The 18,420-nt window shown below is 38.3% G+C and overlaps 1 protein-coding gene across 4 annotated transcripts in view; it reads right to left on the bottom strand.

Annotated features, from left to right (window-relative positions):
- The window catches only part of nrip1a (nuclear receptor interacting protein 1a), a 195,709-nt gene that overhangs the window by 26,317 nt on the left and 150,972 nt on the right, over positions 1–18,420 (bottom strand). The window contains exon 3 of one of the 4 annotated variants that reach the window (XM_028800145.2): positions 7,366–7,458. The exons of the other annotated variants lie outside the window; for them this stretch is intronic. The gene's annotated coding sequence lies outside the window, so the exon portion shown is untranslated. The remainder of the gene's footprint in view (positions 1–7,365; positions 7,459–18,420) is intronic. 4 annotated transcript variants of the gene reach the window in all.

Here is an 18,420-nt window from a genome sequence, read left to right as displayed (position 1 = left end):
CTTCTGATTGCATAACAGAAAAAGAAATTCTCAATGCCTACCTAAATGCTGTCAGTGTGTGAATGCCTGCTAAATTCTCACAGCTACATCTTTTGTGAGATTTCTAGCCCAGCTCTTGGACATGTTTCCACTGAATCCCAGATTATGGCAACCTATAAATGTATTCCTTATCACCAGTACTGGAGTGTCCATAATGTGCAAATCACTGAAAGATTAAAACAGGTTAAAATGCTACATTCTGTCTTGAGATAATTACCACAGCACCTCTAATTGTTTCACTTTCAAAATGAGAATGTTATTTTATTCACATTTGAAAATTCAGTAACAGATAACCAGGTGGCAGTGGCTTAACTGTTTTATGGCTCCAGTTTACACATTATTTCACAGCAATTTCTTGTTCAAGTCTTAAATATTATATCAACTGATTACTCTAGAAATGACTGAGTTGGTGTAGGTCTGAGTATGACTTGCAATGGACTGTCGCTCAGTGCTAGTTTCCGTTTGCTACTGAAACTGCAGAGGCTCTGGTTAACTATGATTCTGCAATGGAAAATGAATGGATAGACGTGTTTTACTGTAAATTACTTTCCCATTCTCCAACAAAGATGAGAAATTGGAGCCCTGCTTTATATTACAGAAGACAAAGCTAACACAATGCAGACTTTTCAACATAGTGACCATCCTAATTCTGTCAACTTAAAAGGTAAAATAAACACGTTCAATTTTATGTTTTGACTAAATTTGATTATTAAAGGTGCCTGAAAAAGCGGCCTAAGCTGCCTCGAAACCTTGCATATTGTAATCTGTTTAGTTAGCCAATAAAAGGTGTCATTTTGCTTGACTTCTCATTATAGAAAGGTTATATATTTAAAAGGTTATATTTTAAAATGTGGAAAAATTCCCAAGTAGCATTGTAGACAGCAAACTGATGACATTCTCCAGAAATTAGGATAATGGGAATTGACAAACGTACTGGTCTTAATTTATTGTTTTTATTAAATGTACAGTAATCCCTCCTCCATCGCGGGGGTTGCGTTCCAGAGCCACCCGTGAAATAAGAAAATCCGCGAAGTAGAAACCATATGTTTATATGGTTATTTTTATATTGTCATGCTTGGGTCACAGATTTGCGCAGAAACACAGGAGGTTGTAGAGAGACAGGAACGTTATTCAAACACTGCAAACAAACATTTGTCTCTTTTTCAAAAGTTTAAACTGTGCTCCATGACAAGACAGAGATGACAGTTCCGTCTCACAATTAAAAGAATGCAAACATATATTCCTCTTCAAAGGAGTCAGGAGCAGAGACTGTCATAAAGGCAGAGGAAAATCAATAGGGCTGTTTGGCTTTTAAGTATGCGAAGCACCGCGGCACAAAGCTGTTGAAGGCGGCAGCTCACACCCCTCCGTCAAGAGCACAGAAAGAGAGAGAGAGACAGAGAAAAACAAGCAAGCAAAAATCAATACGTGGCCTTCAAGCTTTTAAGTATGCGAAGCACCGTGCAGCATGTCGTTTCAGGAAGCAGCTGCACAAAAGATAGCAACGTGAAGATAATCTTTCAGCATTTTTAGACTAGCGTCCGTATCGTCTAGGTGTGCGAACAGCCCCCCTGCTCAATCCCTCTACGTCAGGATCAGAGAAAGTCAGCGCAAGAGAAAGAGAAATGTAAGCTGGGTAGCTTCTCAGCCATCTGCTAATAGCGTCCCTTGTATGAAATCAACTGGGCAAACCAACTGAGGAAGCATGTACCAGAAATTAAAAGACCCATTGTCCGCAGAAACCCGCGAAGCAGCGAAAAATCCGCGATATATATTTAAATATGCTTACATAAAAAATCCGCGATGGAGTGAAGCCGCGAAAGGCGAAGCGCGATATAGCGAGGGATTACTGTATTTATATGTTCATATGTTCAAACTCAGTATGTAGGGAATAACCATTGACTATATGGCTTCGGAGTCTGAGTTAATAACTAATAATAATCAAATGATGGAATCCTCTTCAAATTCTAAACAAAAAGTTAAATTTTGGTCACACATTATTTTTGAAAGTTGCTGCTTTTGTGTTCATTAGTTGTTATTGTGTTTTTACAACCACCAGCTATGCTCCTTTTAACTGTACAGTGCTAAAGGTAGGACGCAAAACTAATATTTATTTACCCAATCAAACATCATTATGACAAGCCTTTCTGCTGTTCATTAGGTGATCACTGGGTTTTTGAAATGGTGCCAGCTAAAGGTTTGCTACTCATCATATGCCTTTTAGCCTGACTGTCTTATGGCAATTAAGATTTCTCTGATGAAACATCACCCACACATTGCCACTTACTGCTAGGCAATTACTGAACTTTTAAATAAGCCAACAGCAGCACTGTCTAGTTGCTCACTGCCTGTTAAGCGAGAAAAGAGACTAGCCATATACACATTTCACAAGATAAACTATTAGTATTCAATTAATGGATTTATTGCTATTGGACAGATTAAATGATTTATTGATTTAATGGCTTGATCCTCATGCTGGAAGAAGAGACAGGAAAGGAAAAGGTAAAAAATGATAAAAATAAATATTATTGCTAATGCTAGACCTTTTTGCTGTTGATCAACTGAAACATGCATCAGGGTGTTAAAAAGGTGAAAAAAGGGAAAAGAAATGAAAGTGGAAAGTCCAACCTGTTCTACTTTAAGAATGTTGACTTTTAAAACTAATGCAAAATAAATGTTCAGACACCAAGGTACAGCTCAAGGCCTTCTTGAATAACTACAAACAGTTAGGCACTGAATTCCAGAAACACATAAATACAGAAGGAGTTCAGAGGACACACTTACAAGCAGTTAACAGTGCCTGTATGACTGCGTTTAGTACTTTAATGTGAAAAAAGAGAAAATTAAACTATAGCAGATAGAATGAGAGAGTAGTGATCTTGGCTAGAGTACTGTACTTTGGGTAATTATCCATTATCTTTGACAATGTCAACCAATAACATCCTGTAGCATTTTAAATTATTTTATTAGCCACTGGCAAAGAAAAGCAATATGGACACAAAAAGCTATATCATCTGATGAAAAGATGTGCTTTGCTCACTTTGAGATATTCTGTATATGAAGGTCACAAAATTATTAACATCAGTAGCTTTAAGATATGGCAAACAGAGTTATAGGGAGCTGTACAAACATGAGACCTGATAAAATGGCAAGACCTGAATATTCAAAACTAATCTACCATTTCTCACATGAGCAGTACAAGATTAATTGTCCCAAAATAGTTGATAATAAATTGCTGCCATTGTTCAGGTATTGTAATCCACTTAATACTATTTTAAAATGCATAGTATTCAAGGAAAAAAAAGAAAGATACAGAGTAAAAAGTCAAGGTCACAGACAGCTAGGGCATTTAGATTGATGTAACAGTTTGTTTCTAATTAAAGCCATGGTTTTAATATGAAAGCATCAAACTTGTCCTGGCTGGTATAACTTTTTTTTCTGAACAGGATTTTCACATAACATGATAAAAGGGGGTGCAACCTGCCAATTTAAAAAAAAGAAATATAAAATCATATTACAAACCTCACCCTAAAAATATATATATTTTTTTAACTGTACTGTTCAACCTATAAATCATTTCTGGAAAAACATATAATCTATAATTAGTATACTTTGAAATTGTATTGAAATAGTAAAATTAGCAAAAGAAGTTCAATCTTCTGAACTCAGATTTCATTGACTTTCCAGGAGGTGAAAGTGTGTAATGAAGCTGTATACTTCTTACTTACGCATTCCTTTGATATTAGTTTAACACAGCCCAATGAAAAATGAATACCAGCATGGATAAATGTGCAGATTATTTTTAGAATATTAAGTGTTTTGCATTTTTGTAAAAGGAATTCAGCATCTAACTATACCCCTAGGAACGCTAGGTGTCAGCATTGATCTTGATGTTGCAGGGGAAGGGGGTTAAATTGGGGTGGAGGCTGAGGCCTGCAATCTAGTTGCCTAGCAACCTGAGAAGCTTCACTCAGGGTACTCGTTACCCTAATTGTCTATTATCTTTGCAGGGTATCTTCACAATGATTTAAAAATACATAAACTGTTCCTGAGTAAACAAATGTCTCATACAAGTCTTAAAGGATATTATCCTGCGTTCCTTTACATTGACACTCCTTTTCATTCATCTTGACTCACAGGATATGTAGAGAGTTTGTAGGGTCAAAATGTGAAAACTCATGTGGAAGGTTAATTAAACGTACTTACTCACCATTATTAAACACGATTAGCTTCTCATCAGCTTTAATTATTTGCTTTTCTAATCGATCAACACCATAGCTATGGGAACAGTGATCATCTTTCATAAATGCTACAGCTATATCTCATGTTCTAAATGGTTACAATAATTCTGTCTGTTATTTGCTATGAGAACCAGTGCATAGCCCTGTAATGAACTTGGATTCCTGGAGGAACATGCAGGTGTTCTGTGCCCACTGTGTCTAAATAAGATACATCTCTGCATTTAGTAAAAAGAATGAGCAAAGAAATTAAAAAATAGTTCAAGATTTAATGTGCTAGTAGTAGTCTTTGAATAAGCAGTAAAGGAAAATCATTACCATTTTGTAAATTCTTTTCTCCCAAATATACAGAATCACTTTAAACATTAGACTAATCTTATCTTATAAAACAGAATACTGTAGTAGAATATGAGTTTAAAAACAACAGAGCACAGTAGGCAGAGCGGACAATAGCATTGAAGAAGGGTGTCTTTAAAACAGAAGAAGGAAAACACAGAGCATATTTTTGTCCCTTGGAGGCTTGATTAAAAAAAAAACCATGACAGTCTATTCCTTGGAAGATGGCTACTTTACTTCTTACATACACAAAACATTATTAAACACTTTCTCCTTCCACCATAAAACAAATTTATTTCATTTTCCTGCTAGCTAGCATCCCACCTGCCCTGAGATTATGACAAATGTTGCCTGCTTTTCTTTTCTTTGGGTTTACATGGATACTCATAATTTTCAAGGAGGAATGATCAGCTACCTGATTTTATGCTGCTAACCAGCTACACATTAAAATAGTTACATATCTGGAAATGTCTCTCTCGGCAGAATTTACATCTGTAAAGCAGATAAAAATAAAGAGTGTGTAACCCTAAGTGTTTAAGGTGAAACCTCCATGAAAGTAATCTCTCTGTTTCAAAACCTTTCATACTACTCATTAGATTAACCCTTATTATAAATGAGACACCTCTTGTACCACCAGATTCTACTGAAGGCCATTCTCCCTTTACACCTAAAATAGTTTACAGTTAGTTAATCCATTATAATGGTAACCTCAAGTTTCATCTGAGTGACTTAAAAAGAATCTGTCCAAGTCCAAACATTAAAATAAGGAAAGAAAAAAAAACTGTTTTAAGTAGGCTCTTTCCTTTAATCACCACACCACAAAGACATGTACTTTCAAGGGCCTATAATTTCATACACTTCACTGACATTAATCCTGTACAGGTAATTCTTCACATAATATTTGACAGCATCCCAGATTTTGCTATTAACTGCTGTAGTCCAGAAGCAAATTGAAGTAGAATGACTGTGCTTGGGCCTTGCACTTGAATTTTAATGATCTACTTATAACGGAAAGACAAACAGGCAGATAATCAGACAGATGCTTACATTATCTTATTCAAATTACACACTTTACATTTAGATGAGGTGAAATGCAATATATGTAATAAAATTTCAAGATTGCAATTAAAGAAAAGGTAAATGTTTTTTCTTTATTCTTAAGACAAAAAATATTATTTTGTCTATTGGCTAGTCCAAAAAATGCTGTAAAAACAGTTTCTTAGATTATTAAGATTATGTAAATTACAGTGTCAGGATGTAGAAGATGTGGTAAAATAACATTCTCAAACACACTTACTCTAACATCCCGGCAGCACTAAGCACTAGGTGGGAACAATCAACAACACATGTTACTAATCAATTATATAACTCTTTGCCTGTTAGTTTGTTTGGCTGTGGGTTAAGAAGATTTATTCACATAGTTTTTCTCCTCTCCTCATGTTTTAAGAAATTCCATTAATTCTGGCCTGTGATGCTCCAGGTTCATCCTGACCAAGATTCTTCCATTAATCTATGTAATCATTTTCTGAACAGTCTTCTTCAATGGCAAAGAGCTAAAGTCTATTATGGATCAGTGGGTGCAAGGAAGGAACCAAATCTAGATGGGAATATTGTATGTGAAAACAAATATGTATAGTGTTTCCCAGGTGGGAGAAGGAACTATATTAGCTATTTAAAACTAGTCTATAGAATTCAAAATTTAGAGCATACATAAAAACATTCATATCCACCTTGGAAAAGTCTAAACTGCAAGTAACATTATTAAATAACTAAAGAGTTAAATGCTACTTAAATTTCTCATTTTCCACAAGTTTATCAGAACTTCAAACCATAAAGAGGTGAAGAAATCCATATTGTCTCTCAAGTTTTCAAGACATTGTGCGGAAAAATGCTCATGAACTGCAATATTTCTTAATTTAGGGGGTGCTGTAAAACATAAACCTAGAACCCACTAAAAATGTCAGCACAAATGATAACTTATACTGTACATAATTTATTTCAGCTAATGATCATGTCTAAACATTAAAGGAGGGATTTTTTTAAGATCTCCTGAGAACAATGTATTTACATTTCTATAGATTTTTCCATCACTGCTACTTGACAATAATGGTCTCTGCTATTAATACACTATACTAGGGATAAAAAACAACATCACAAAAGTTTACAACATACAGTACATGTCTATCTAATATGACAGCATCATAATATGGGTGCACCAACCCAAAAAACACATTACATTACAGCAAAGACAAATATCACCAAAACAATTCTACAGAGCCAGGTTGTAACAGGTACCTTTTCTAACAGCTACGTAACTTTGGCAACGTGTAATGCATCTTTGAAACTCCTGAATGACCTCTGATTCGCTCTCTAAAATTATACTTACCATTCAACTCTTGACCCTGTGTGACTCTATCAAGGAGCTGTCATTGAAAACCTCAGATTGTTAGTTCCTGGGTCAGACATACTTTACAAAATTCAGAGGACATCTTAACGGCCACCAGAGCCTTGGTGTCCCTGAGGCTATTGTTTATTCTTTGGGCAGGGAACTGTGGCACCTTCCAGACTGCCAGCCCAGTTTAAGGTTTAGTAGGATTTCAACTGTCCTCTACAGAGCTTGCTTTCAGCCATGTAGTATTCTGCAAGAATAATTTGCCTCAGCCTTCATTTAGTCTGGCATTCCCTTCTGGGACATGTATCCTGACATGTACATCATGTAGCACACTCACATGTAGAAAACCTGTATACTCACCACAGTATGGACACTGGGTTTTTCATTTATTTTTTCTTTGCCACCTGTCTGTCTCTTTTCTCATCCAGTACTCTTCTACTGCCCAATCTGCTCCTGAAAATCACATGTTAGCTTAGCAACCTGTCACAAGTACTCTTTCAGATTTCTGAAACATAACAACTGTTGGTTAGCACATTATGTTCCAGTAAACTGCATGTAATCTGATATGAACACAAAAAAGTTGAAAGTACTTAAGAGGGTTTAGACAAGCCTAGACCACATTTTTTAATGACTAGACAGAGTGATAATGTTCAGCAACAAAAATAATTTAATTAATAAATGCAGAATTTTCATGCAGAACTGACCTTTACAAAGATGACTTCACAGCAGAAAAAGATTGCCAGCTTTTTACAAATGGCTAGGACTTAAAAGGGCTAACTCATTATAGATAGTTTTTTATGCAATAAAGAGAATACAAATTACAGGTGAAACAAACTGTTGACTATGTGGCCTTTTCCTTGTATCAGTTTCAAGACAATCACCATGAAATTCAGATCAATACCTTCAGTGGTATGATATAATTTATAGCAACGTATGTATTGCTACTGCAAATTAAGTATGTCAAATTCATACTAAGTGGTAAATATAAATGTTATCTATGTCTGATGCAATAATATAAAGATAGAATATGAACACCAAGTCTACAGGAGGAGGACAAAAAGTAAATAAATGCAAACCCTGTTAAAAAAAAAAAAAGGTGAATCCAATCACAATTTCATCATAATGGCAATGTTTAGCTTTTCCCTTTGCTAGTGCTAAGCCAACAGAGACCTTTTTCAAATACAATATAACAGCATTCCATGAAGAATTAAAAAAAATAAATCTATTCAATATTTTTGGAACAAGTCTTAGATGGGGCAGCCCCCAAGATTACCACTGAGCATCCAAATTAAACAAAAGTTACACAAGTATCATTACAAAATACTCCTTTCATTTCTCTCAAATGATGTGATACATTTTAAAAAGCCAGTACTGTTTTCATGTCTCTAATAAATTAAGACACATATTGATGAGGGGATTAGAGATGGGTATATACTGAACTTCATTTTAATACTAAGTTTTCTAACAGCCAATGAAGCTAGTGCCCTGACAGGCACATATTGCTGAAATGTTCATAAAACCTAAGATCCTACAATAAATCCTTCAAAGGAGGGTTGTAACAAGTTAATATAACAAACAATCTCAAAGATGTATGGCACGAAATTGCAGAGCTGCAGGCCTGCTCTCGAAGAGAGGTCTGTCAAAACAAGGACACTTCACTGAAAAGAAGGAAAGGTAAAAGAAGAGTTCATAGTAGTAAACACGTGCTGTAGTAAAAAGTTCTGCTGTAAATCAAACCTCATGTCTAGAAAAGACAGCTTTAGCAATGCCCATCATGACATACACAACTTTTGTTGTTGCTGTGTTTGTCATTCTTTTTATGCACTGGAGAAGTAGGGAATCATTAAGGATTATTACCGTCCATCTATCATAAATGTTTAGTTATTCCAAAATTCACTGTTTTTTTTATTTTTTATTTTTAATACTTCATAAAATTAAATTGCATATACTGACCAACTTTTCAGAATATTCATGTAATTCAGGATGACAGGGAAGCACAGCATGACACTTAGCAGCTTTTATCAACACATCCTGGATGGACTGCCAGTCCATTAAAAGAACATATTTTACTATCCTTCTATAAACATGTTAGGAAGATTTAGGAAATGGAATTACATGAAGCCAAAATACTTAATGACATCAAAAGGTGGCAAAAAACACTAGAATCCCTGAATCCTACAAAAAAAAGTCGTAATCCCGGGCCACCTTAAATTCCTTTGCACCTCCTCAACAATGTCTTTGTTTTGCAAATGTGTCAATCAGCACTGGCAGCAAGCAGCCTGCTATCCCATCCCCCCACCGATGCAGCTCAAGTCGGACAAAAAGTTCTCCCAGCTCAAGTCTGTTTGTCTGGGTGTGAGGTAGGTCTGGAATTGTATAGGGTAAATAATATTTTGTTATTTGGAACACATGCATTTCATGTGTGTTCCGTGTCTACAACGAGCTGGGTGAATGTAGGATGACAGGAAATTTGAGGCAAGGAATGCTGAACACATCGTTAAAGCAGAAACTTTTTTCATGCTATGGTACTAATGACAAAATTCTGACATGAAGTATATAATGTGTAAAGACTGAAGTCCAAATATCAAATAAACACTTTCATAAAGGGTACAAGTATAACAAAACAAGTGCGCTTTTATTTAAGAATATAACCAAAGAAAAAGACATAGGGTTTGGGTACGATGCTGACACAACTGCTTGGCTGGTGCAGAGGTAAGAAACGCGGTCTCATAATCAAGATTTGTGGGTTCGATTCTGGTTCTTTCCTGCATTTCCCATTTTGAGTAGTAAGCTGCTCTTATTTTTACTATTGTAGAATAAACACATGCATTGATTTAAGTCTGTAACAGCTGGTGTAAATTTATGGCACTTGTAAGATTATCAAGTTTTTTTTTTTTTTTATTCTTCAGTTTTATTCTCTCAGTCACGTTCACGCTCCCCCCAGATTTGACACTGTTTTCAAATAAAGATGTGGTATAACAGAGGTGAACTCAAATAAGGATGAGGTGTTCTACATCAGAGAAAGAGAACAGAACCCATCCGTGCGAGAAACGTCCAGTCACACATAAGAACGCCGCAGCTGTACCGGGCATAAAGGCAAAAGATGGCACCATTTGGATGCAGCAAGTGGTTGGGCATCATCCTGCTAGTGAATCTGCCACACACATGTCCTTCCAACGAAACAGCAGGGCCTACAGAGCTCGCCAAGGTATCGTGCAAAGTTCTGTTTGGCATTATGTTTTCTGATGCTCTTTATATATAAAAAAAAAAAAAACGGTTGTGTCAGCATCATACCCTAACCCAATTTCTTTATCTTCGGATATATTCTTGAATAAAAGCATATTTGTTTTGTTACTTGAACCTTTTGTGAAAGTGTTTATTTGATATTTGGACTTCAGTCTTCACACATTATACACTTCATTTCAAAATTTTATCATTAGTACTATAATATGAAAAAAGTTTCTATTTTAGCGATGTGTTCAATATTTCTTGCCTCACATTTCCTGTCATCCTAATTTACCCAGATCATTGTAGACATGGAACACACATGAAATGCATGTGTACCAAATAACAATATATTATTTACTTTATACAATTCCAGACCTATGTCACACCCAGATAAACAGACTTGAGCTGGGAGAACTTTTTGTCCGACTTGAGCTGCATTGGGTTGGGTGGTGGGATGGGATAGCAGGCTGCTTGCTGCCAGTGCCGATTGACACATTTGCAAAACAAAAACACTGCTGAAGAGATGCAAAGGAATTTAAGGTGGCCTGGGATTACGACTTTTTTTGTAGGCTTCAGGGATTCTAGTGTTAATCAGTGACTGCATTCATATATACTGTACTATGGCTCAAGTCAGTTAACATGTAGACTGTAGAGTGGAAGTGGAGAGCCAAGAACAAGTAATATTGAGAATTGAGTTTCAATAGGTTATCAGCAATGAAACTAAGCAGAAGCACATGTCCACATAACCATAAGTCTCAGATACTTGTATCCCTATTCAATATGGAAGACAACAACTTTACCATAGCCATGTACATATCTGCTGTACTGACATTCTCCCTACAGAGGATGCAACTTGCATAGCAACTTATCAGACACAAATCAGTATTACTCTTTTAAAGTATATGACACATACTCTAAATTCTTAACCCAGCAAATGATACACCTTAACACAAAAAAATATATATTTTATATACATACATTCATACAGCACACACACCACAAGAGTGGATATCAATAGTATACACACCCTTATAAAAACTGTCTTATAATGATGAAATTAAGACAAATTATAACCCACATTTGCTCAACTTTAAGATGTCTTCTGCCATATTTAAGTGAAAAACTAAATTTCTCAGATCCACCAAATACAATTCAGGATAGCAAGGGAACTGGAGAGTATTCCAGTAGGAGTTAACAAAAGACCTTTTAAGATTTTATTGTTGAAATATATAGCTCAGTATTGATGGGTGCCATTCCTGTTTTATGAGACATCTCAGGCAGGGATAGAAATGTCTGAACACTCTGAGGAATTACAGGAAATATGGAACTACCAAAACACTGCAAGATATGCCTCCAAATTTTATGACTAAACAAGGAAAACACTCATCAGACAGGCTACCAAGAAAGCCAACAACAACCTTACAGAAGCTGCAGGAGTTCAGGAAACTGGCCATTTCCTGTATTTTACTACTGTTTGACCTATTCTCCATGTCTAAGTTGTGCGGTAGGGTGGAAAAATGGGAGCAGGAGGACACATTAATTTATAATAAAAAACTCAGAAAAATGCCTTATAGCCTGCTGAGTCCAAAGTAGAATATTTTGACATTCATTGAAAGAAATATGGTTTGTGTAAAGGTAACACAGACCATTAAACAAAGAATGTAGTACCTATGGTGAAACTGGGTAATGGTAACAACATGCTATTGGGGCCACTCAATTGGGGCATAATCTCTGGTTATGATAAATGGGGAATATGAAAACTCCAAATATCACAATATATGTGCAAGTCTTGCTACTCTCGGCCAGAAAGGTGAAGTTAAAGATCAACTACATCTTGAATTTTCGGGAAAATGATCCAAAGAACACAACTAGTTTAACAAAGAAACGTCTGAAGAAAAGAAATTTTGATGTCTTGGAATGACTCACTTAGATCCCAGACTTAAATCTTACAGACAACCCATGAACTTGCCTAAAGAGGGATATTCAAATGAGCTCTGTCTAGAGCTAAAATTTCAATAAGGATGTGTACATCTTTCATCTCCAATATATACAGAGATCAGAATTGCCAGGAATTCTACAATAAAGTGTTATCCTGGTACTTGGGCCATGATACGGACTGTAACATATTTTTAAACATTTTGCAATATATTAAGCGTTGAGCTTCAATTCTGCAATACACTGAAAATTAATCACTTCTCTTAAGTTAAGTTAAACTTGCGCTGTCCCTCTACATAAAACTATCATGTATAATAGTGAAAATGGACCTTAGGCATCTCAGCATCCTAAAAGTGGAAACATTAACTACTGAACTTAACAAAATGGAACTTAGGTGTCTTAGCATTTTAAGACTGGAAACATTAAGTACCGTATTTAAAACACCAACACATAATCTGAGTTTTGCTTTTGTTGTGTGCATTGCCAATGAGCCCTTGTTTTAGTATTGGAGCCGTCAAAAATTAACCGATATCAGAACATCAGAATGCTTGATGTTTAAAATCATGTCAACACTTTATAATAACTTTAATAAAAGTGTAATTAGCAACCCTATGTAATGCTTAATTACACCTTTATAAACCTTCTGTTCATTAATTTTAGATATTTTTGCAGAATCCAATCTAGACATGAAACTATTCATCCATTTTCATAGTTATTAAAATTTATTAATGAAAAAAATTAAAGTTACTATAAAGTGTTACCCATTGCTTTAACATATATACAGGAAATGTGTGTTTAAATTTCTTTGGGCCACACGCATGTATGTTGACTTGAGGTACATGGTAAATATTAATTTGCTAATTTCTCAATCAACTCTATTCACTCTTCAAAACTTGATGAAAATGTCATGTTAATGAGAAAAAAAAAATTGTACGATGCTTCACAATCGCCTAGTTTTCCTATTTTAAGGACATTAGCCTTTTTTTGCTCAAAGAACTGAATAGCTGCACAGGATTAGATGTCCTTTCCCCTGCCAGGATAGAATGGGAACATGCAAAGGAGTTTGTGTAAAAAGAAGGCAGACATGAGAAACAGCTTCGGCTAAGGTTTCTTGCTTTTCCACTTTCTTCACCATTACATCAGACAATTCTAAATTCTCTATAAGCTAGCCTTCAAGTGCTCCTATCAGTTGGGGTTGGAGACAGTCCTAGTTTACCAGAGTATTATATTTTAATATCACAATGCTTGCATGTTTCAAATTAAAGCTCTTTATTAGTTTTAACATGGTGAAAAACCTAGTGTTGGTATAAGAAATTACAACAGTACTACTGTGAGTGAAACACCATCTATTGGAATGCATTTTGTTATGCATCTATATAAAGTAAAAAAAACAGTATATAAGCTACAAGCTACTGATGACTAGACATTCTTGGGTATATGGAGAAAAATAAAGGAAAAATATTATTAATTAGTGGATTACCCTTACAGCTCTGGTGAGTTCAAATATCAGACTTCAATTACTTTAAAATAAATAATCTTCAACATAAATACACAAATGATCACTTTAATTCAGAAGTACATTATTACTGTTCTATAAATTTCTGTATTCCTATATGAACTCTCATGACAATTGTGCTATCCAATTCATGACGTAAACAAAATGGCTTGCAGACTGCAAACCTTAATGAATACTTTCTCGTTCAAAAAGATGTCATACCACAGGCATTACCACTGCTGCACAGATTCTCATACCTATGCAAGGACCAAAAAAATTTAAAAAGCATAGATGTTTTGAAACAGTTTGCAGCATATTATTTATTTGTTTGTTTTCAGTGTCTGCTTGGTCTTATTGTAATTCATAAACAAGAAATGAAGAAAACAAAATTAGAATTGTGGTCTGTGGCAAACTTTACTGAAATAGATGAATCACTTGAACAAAACTGAACACATTACTTCTTAGCTTGAAATAACATGCACCTGCTGCCACATGCCATTATCGCCGATAATGACGGAAGGGTGTGCGACACTACATGGGCAAAAGTTTACTCTGAAAATTTGTGAAAGTTCCCAGACATGCTGAGGGAGTTGCTCCAATTGAAAAAGAAAAACAAGCTTTCAACCAAGTATAATAGGCAAATTCAGGAAAATACACAACTCAACATTGTATTAGACATAGCAGAGTTAAATAACATGATGGTGTGTGTGAAACTTCAGTAAACGAAAAATGCATCCGGAACCAACTTAAAATAGGTGTTTTGCAAAGTTCCTTATCTTTTACTTAATGCTGCCCAAGACTTAGTCTCATGTGTCACAGCCATTAATTGAATGAAGAAAGCAAGAAAACAGATGAATTTAACATTATGTAATTGACCTTAAAATTATTATCCATCCATCCATCCATCCATCGTCTCCCGCTTATCCGAGGTCGGGTCGCGGGGGCAGCAGCTTGAGCAGAGATGCCCAGACTTCCCTCTCCCCGGCCACTTCTTCTAGCTCTTCCGGGAGAATCCCAAGGCGTTCCCAGGCCAGTCGAGAGACATAGTCCCTCCAGCGTGTCCTGGGTCTTCCCCGGGGCCTCCTCCCGGTTGAACGTGCCCGGAACACCTCACCAGGGAGGCGTCCAGGAGGCATCCTGATCAGATGCCCGAGCCACCTCATCTGACTCCTCTCGATGCGGAGGAGCAGCGGCTCTACTCTGAGCCCCTCCCGGATGACTGAGCTTCTCACCCTATCTTTAAGGGAAAGCCCAGACACCCTGCGGAGGAAACTCATTTCAGCCGCTTGTATTCGCGATCTCGTTCTTTCGGTCACTACCTATAGCTCATGACCATAGGTGAGGGTAGGAACATAGATCGACTGGTAAATTGAGAGCTTCGCCTTGCGGCTCAGCTCCTTTTTCACCACGACAGACTGATGCAATGCCCGCATTACTGCGGATGCCGCACCGATCCGCCTGTCGATCTCACGCTCCATTCTTCCCTCACTCGTGAACAAGACCCCGAGATACTTGAACTCCTCCACTTGGGGCAGGATCTCGCTACCAACCCTGAGAGGGCACTCCACCCTTTTCCGGCTGAGGACCATGGTCTCGGATTTGGAGGTGCTGATTCTCATCCCAGCCGCTTCACACTCGGCTGCGAACCGATCCAGAGAGAGCTGAAGATCACGGCCTGATGAAGCAAACAGGACAACATCATCTGCAAAAAGCAGTGACCCAATCCTGAGCCCACCAAACTGGACCCTCTCAACACCCTGGCTGCGCCTAGAAATTCTGTCCATAAAAGATATGAACAGAATCGGTGACAAAGGGCAGCCCTGGCGGAGTCCAACTCTCACTGGAAACGGGTTCGACTTACTGCCGGCAATGCGGACCAAGCTCTGGCACCGATCGTACAGGGACTGAACAGCCCTTATCAGGGGGGCCGGTACCCCATACTCTCGGAGTACCCCCCACAGGATTCCCCGAGGGACACGGTCGAATGCCTTTTCTAAGTCCACAAAACACATGTAGACTGGTTGGGCAAACTCCCATGCACCCTCCAGGACCCTGCTAAGGGTATAGAGCTGGTCCACTGTTCCGCGACCAGGACGAAAACCACACTGTTCCTCCTGAATCCGAGGCTCGACTATCCGACGGACCCTCATCTCCAGGACCCCTGAATAGACTTTTCCAGGGAGGCTGAGGAGTGTGATCCCTCTGTAGTTGGAACACACCCTCCGATCCCCCTTCTTAAAGAGGGGGACCACCACCCCGGTCTGCCAATCCAGAGGCACTGTCCCTGATGTCCATGCGATGTTGCAGAGGCGTGTCAGCCAAGACAGTCCTACAACATCCAGAGCCTTGAGGAACTCCGGGCGTATCTCATCCACCCCCGGGGCCCTACCACCAAGGAGTTTTTTGACCACCTCGGTGACCTCAGTCCCAGAGATGGGGGAGCCCACCTCTGAGTCCCCAGGCTCTGCTTCCTCATTGGAAGGCATGTTAATGGGATTGAGGAGGTCTTCGAAGTATTCCCCCCACCGACCCACAACATCCCGAGTCGAGGTCAGCAGCGCACCATCCCCACCATATACAGTGTTGACACTGCACTGCTTCCCCTTCCTGAGACGCCGGATGGTGGACCAGAATCTCCTCGAAGCCGTCCGAAAGTCATTCTCCATGGCCTCCCCAAACTCCTCCCACGCCCGAGTTTTTGCCTCAGCAACCACCAAAGCCGCATTCCGCTTGGCCTGCCGGTACCTATCAGCTGCCTCCGGGGTCCCACAGGACAAAAGGGTCCTGTAGGACTCCTTCTTCAGCTGGACGGCATCCTTCACCGCCGGTGTCCACCAGCGGGTTCGGGGATTGCCGCCACGACAGGCACCGACCACCTTACGGCCACAGCTCCGGTCAGCTGCCTCAACAATAGAGGCACGGAACATGGCCCATTCGGACTCAATGTCCCCCACCTCCCTCGGGATGTGGTCGAAGTTCTGCCGGAGGTGGGAGTTGAAGCTACTTCTGACAGGGGGCTCTGCCAGACGTTCCCAGCAGACCCTCACAACACGTTTGGGCCTACCACGCCTGACCGGCATCCTCCCCCACCATCGAAGCCAACTCACCACCAGGTGGTGATCAGTTGACAGCTCCGCCCCTCTCTTCACCCGAGTGTCCAAGACATGTGGCCGCAAGTCCGACGACACGACCACAAAGTCGATCATCGAACTGAGGCCTAGGGTGTCCTGGTGCCAAGTGCACATATGAACACCCCTATGCTTGAACATGGTGTTCGTTATGGACAATCCGTGACGAGCACAGAAGTCCAATAACAAAACACCGCTCGGGTTCAGATCAGGGGGGCCATTCCTCCCAATCACGCCCTTCCAGGTCTCACTGTCATTGCCCACGTGAGCATTTAAGTCTCCCAGCAGAACGAGGGAGTCCCCAGAAGGTATGCCCTCTAGCACCCCCTTTCAGTCACCAAGAAATTGGTGACCAGGATTAGGCCATAAAAATTACAATTGGTGTATCTCTAGCTTTAATGGATGCTTTACACAAGTTATCACAACTTTTTGCATAATAAAGATGAGCAGTTTAGTGCTACTCCCTCTTTCTTCCAAGAAGCTGATATCAGTTTTCTAATTAGTAATGTTTTGTGTGGAACTTATCCATTGTCCCACTGGGGTATACTCTAATTTACTTAGAAATATTAATGACATGCATATTTGTTAAACTGGACAATCAAAACTGGTCTAGTATGACTAAATGCAAGTGTGCCTTTTGATGGACTAGCACAAACCCTGAAATCAATAAACTAGGCTTATGAGGCTGATGTTGAAGTTGAAGTAGAAATTAATACTTCAGATAGGTTGTGATATTAGGAGATGTAATTGTTGGATAATTAGGTATAATGGAGAAACACTTCTTGCTAGAATCTACATCATCATTACAAATCAAAAACTGTTATTAGAGCATAAATGTTAATAATGTATGTATGATAAATAGTAAGCTGCATAAATCAGACAGTAATAAACCAGTTTTTAAAGCACATTTAAACACTCTACCACTGCACAGAGGAAGCTTTCAAATCTGTTATCCTCAGTATTAATGATAATGATAAAGCCAAACACATACATTAGTTTTCATAGTGCTTTTCTATAGCAGACATCACCTCAAGGAAACTCACTAGTAAAATTACATTGTTATGTTCCAGTTTCTTCTATAAAGTTTTTAGAATTGAGGCACAGGCAGTGAGTCAATTCAGGGACTGAATAGGGAAAAGTTCTGATTAAATCCTTAGCCTCTAGGCTTCACTGCTTGCTACTTGCTTAGGGCTACACAGAAATATGAAGGTGGGAAATTAACTGGCACATATGTATTTTAATGTCCATTGCCTTAACCACTACCCTACAATGTCTGTTGGGAATATTGAGATGCCCCAGACAGCACTAAGCCTAATGTTCTTTATACTGTAATTAGGAGAATTCCAGATTATTGCAGTTGTTTTCAAAGCACTGCTTACCGGGAAGCTTCAATATGCAGGATATTTGTGTCCTTCAAAAAACCTTTACCTTGAGGTAACACATAATCCCAACAGCTCCACAAATAATTCTTGGACCACTACTTGGATTTATCTGCACTTACTTTGATACTATGACTCATCCAAAGAATATAATGAGGCTCTCAAACAAGGATAATCACAAATAATCAGATTTAAGTCCACTGAAATGAGTACTCATCCTAAACAATTTTAAACTAAAGGAAACAAAATA

The sequence above is a fragment of the Erpetoichthys calabaricus genome, chromosome 4 (genome assembly GCF_900747795.2).
Source record: "Erpetoichthys calabaricus chromosome 4, fErpCal1.3, whole genome shotgun sequence".
NCBI classification, from domain to species: domain Eukaryota; kingdom Metazoa; phylum Chordata; class Cladistia; order Polypteriformes; family Polypteridae; genus Erpetoichthys; species Erpetoichthys calabaricus.
This window is presented reverse-complemented; position numbering and strand designations above follow the sequence as displayed.